Raw genomic sequence first — 3,787 nt, forward strand, 5'->3', positions numbered from 1 at the left:
GGGGGGGGGGGTGGCTGCCTCGCTGTGGCTGCCCAGGGAGTCTTTCCTGGGTTTCTGTCTGCTGAGAGCCTGCTGGCTCAGAGGGAGGGAGGTTTCTTGGGGTTGCTGTTGGAGTCGGGGTAGCACCTTCACCCTGGCCCCACAATGCACTTCCGCTCATCAACCCCGTGCCTGTCAAACTTGCATCCTTTCCAGTTCATATGGGAGGACCACAAAAGGGGGGTGTAGCCCCCTCCCATCTCTTCTCCCTTCTCCTTTGCTAGCTCAACTGTTTTCTTTTTTTAAAAAAAAATATTTTTTTTTATTGATTTCAGAGAGGAAGGGAGAGGGAGAGAGAGAGACAGAGAGAGCAAGACCAACGATGAGAGAGAATCACTGATCGGCTGCCTCCTGCACCCGCCACACTGGGGACCGAGCCCGCACCCCGGGCCTGTGCCCTGGCCGGGAATGGAACCGTGACCTCCTGGTTCGTAGGTGGACGCTCAATCGCTGAGCCACGCCGGCCGGGCTCACCAGCTTTCTTCATGATGGCACAGTCATTGCTTTCTCTCGACCTTCATCGTCCAGCCGCAGGGACGCCACCTCCCATCCAGTCTCCCGCGGACTTTTATGTTTAGGAAACGAAGCTAACGTTTCCCAGCGCCGAGCTGTGTCTCCCTGCTTCCTCGAGCCCTCTCAGCACAGAGCAGATCTCGGAGGGCGTCGTCCTGAAACCATCACCACCCACACGCTAATGTCAGGGACTGCCCCCCCCCTTCTTGTTCCTGTTTGTAATTCTCCTTCTGTCCTGGCCTCCACTCTTTCATCCCGGGAGCCCCCCCCCCCCCCCCCCCCCAAAGTGTGCATCTCATAAACTCTAAGAGAATTACAACCAGGGAAGCAATGGGCAGTGCTGAGGAGCCTCGCTCAGAACTTCGCTCACTCGGGTCGGGACTGAGCTCACGTTCCCTGTGCACTTGGCTTGGGACTAGCTGTGCGGCCTTTGCTCAGGGACTCAAACGGGGAACCTGCCAGCGAACCCCTCCTTCTCCAACCACAACAAAATGACTGCAGGAGACTTCGGGGTATGGGGAGGGGCCCCCGTTTTCCAGGTTGGTTATTCTTTTCTCTTCCTGGACTCCCACCCCCCGCCCCCCAGAACCTCCAGTTTGGGGATAACAATCCTGAGAAAACTAGCCTCTTATCACCCCGCACCCCAACATTCTCTCTCACTGATCTCATCTATGTGCCTCAGACTAGCTTTAGTCCACGTTTCCTACTCGGGCATTGGAGTCAGGCTCTTGGGGTTCACCTCCGGGGCCCTGACCTTTAACAGCGAGATGAGAACACAGTCCTAGCTGTGCACCCATGTTGCTGGGAGGGGGGGGCGGGGGAGGGCTCAGTCCACTTAACGTCGCCGTCCACTGTTTGCTGCTCCATAATGCGTAGTTGATGGGGAGGAAGCATGGTGCGTGCTGGCAGCGTGACCTCCATGGGCTTCCCCAAGTTTCTTCATTGGGCAAAGGAGATCATGATAGTGCTTGTTTCACAGAGCTCTGAGATTCAGAGTTAACATCCTGCCCTGGCTGGTGTGGTTCAGTGGATAGAGCGCCGGCCTGCGGACCAAAGGGTCCCAGGTTCCATTCCGGTCGCAGGCATGTACCTTGGTTGCAGGCTCCATCCCAGGCCTGGGCCCTGGTCAGGCCTCCTGCAGGAGGCAACCAATCGATGTGTTTCTCTCATATTGATGTTTCTCTCTCTGCCTTTCCCTCTCTCTTCCACTCTCTCTAAAAATCAATGGGGTGTGGGGGGGGGGCGGGGAGAAGAGTTAACTTCCATGCAGAATTTAGACTAGTGCCTGGCATATGATTAGCACAATATAAGTGTTAACTGCTATTGTTATTCAAAGGGCTGTTGTGAGGAGGAAATTATATAATCTGGTTAAAATACCACTATCCATCCATCTGTCCACTCATCCATCCGTCCACCCATCCATCTATGATCCATGTATGCATTCACGTTACAGCCATGTGCTAAGTACGGGGACTATAACTGTGAAGCAAACCCTAGGCTGCCTTCCTTGCTGGCAGGCAACGAATGACACAGATGGCCTCCGGGGAGCGTGTTGCCGCCTGGCCCAGCGTGCGGGTGAGCAGGACCGCACAGGAGCCGGGGTGAAAGCAGCGCTCGCTTGCAGGGAGTCGGTAACCGTCCAACGGGAAGCCCAGGCTAGAGGGAACACGGAGACGAGCGTAGGCTGTGCAGGGACCCACACCCAGCTGTGCGGGTGGGTCACCGGGGCCAGGGATGGACCGTCGCCATGCTTCTGGAAGGTTCCTGAGCGCTGGTGGACGTGGGAGGGGCCTGTTGCTTAGGTGCCAGCCGGCGTTCCCCTGGAGGCTTCATGCAGCTCAGATTGTAGTTTACCTTGTTGACTGCGTAGACCAGGGCTCCTCAAACTTTTTAAACAGGGGCCAATTCGCTGTCCCTCAGACCGTTGGAGGGCCGGACTATAGTTTAAAAAAAAAACTATGAACAAATTCCTATGCACACAGTGGTGGCAAAAACACCCAGCGGGCCGGATAAATGTTTTCAGCGGGCCGCAGGTGGCCCGCGGGCCATAGTTTGAGGACCCCTGGCATAGACTCGTCTGGGTTATGCAGAAGACAAAACGTGAGACAGGTGCTGCTGTTCTTGCGACCCCGTGAAAGGTATATACTACGTACAGCGTTCGTGTTCGCCTTCCTTTGCTGGCTATTTGGCCTTCCGTGTTCCGGTCAGATTCTAAAAATGAACCATGGCCATTACCATAGAGCAGTGGTTCTCAACCTTCCTAATACCCTTTAATACAGTTCCTCATGTTGTGGTGACCCCCGATTTCATTGTTACAAATTGAACATAATGAAAGCATAGTGATTCATCACAAAAACAATATATAATTATAGATGTGTTTTCCGATGGTCTGAGGCGACCCCCGTGAAAGGGTCGTTCGACCCACAGGGTCGCGACCCACAGGTTGAGAACAGCTGCCCTAGAGCCTCCTGTAGCCAAGGCTCATGTGGGGCCGGGAAGCCCTCCGCTCAGCCCGCCCGCCCTCCCAGGGGTGAGCCTCTTGGACTCGGGGCCTCTCCTGGCTGCCGCGCCGCCCGGCTCGTGAGCAGGATCATCACCACATTGCGACCAAATGGAATTTCACGTTCACGGGCAGATTGCTAAGTGCTCTTGCGAACGGCTCCCCCCTCCTTGTGCTTTGAGATTAAAACACTTTTTATGGTCAGAATCTGGGCAAAGAATGTGCGTCTGAGCAGCCATACCTGTGAGCAGAGGAGCTGAGCACGATGGGCAGGCCTCGCCCTCCTGCACGGCCCCCTGGGAAGCATCCGAGCCCCCCGGGTTTAAGCCGCCGGCCCGTGATTGCTGCGGGATATCGAGTGCGCGCCTCGGCCCCACGCGGCCTGTCTGCTGGCCTCCTGACGGGCGTTTGTATTGGTTCCAGTTTCTGGTTACGATAAATAAAGTTGCTCTCAACATTCTCGTTCCAACAGGGAAAAACAGACGCTTGCAGATGTGGGCGCGGCGAGGGTGAGCCTTCTCTCCCTCCTGCCGAGGGGCCGGCTGGAGTTAATCTGTCACTGGATGTCCTTCTCGGAGACATGCCGGGGCCTCCGGGGCCGCACTGAGAGGCGCCCAGGACTCGGCAGTATGTAAATGATGCACAAGTGTCCTCCGTCGTCCCGGTGGTCACAGTCAGAGGCATGGAAACAGGTCACATTCCAGATGATTTGCAGGAGCCAGAGAGCAGCGCAGC

This window comes from Myotis davidii, unplaced genomic scaffold (assembly GCF_000327345.1).
Source record: "Myotis davidii unplaced genomic scaffold, ASM32734v1 scaffold328, whole genome shotgun sequence".
Taxonomy (NCBI): Eukaryota; Metazoa; Chordata; class Mammalia; order Chiroptera; family Vespertilionidae; genus Myotis; species Myotis davidii.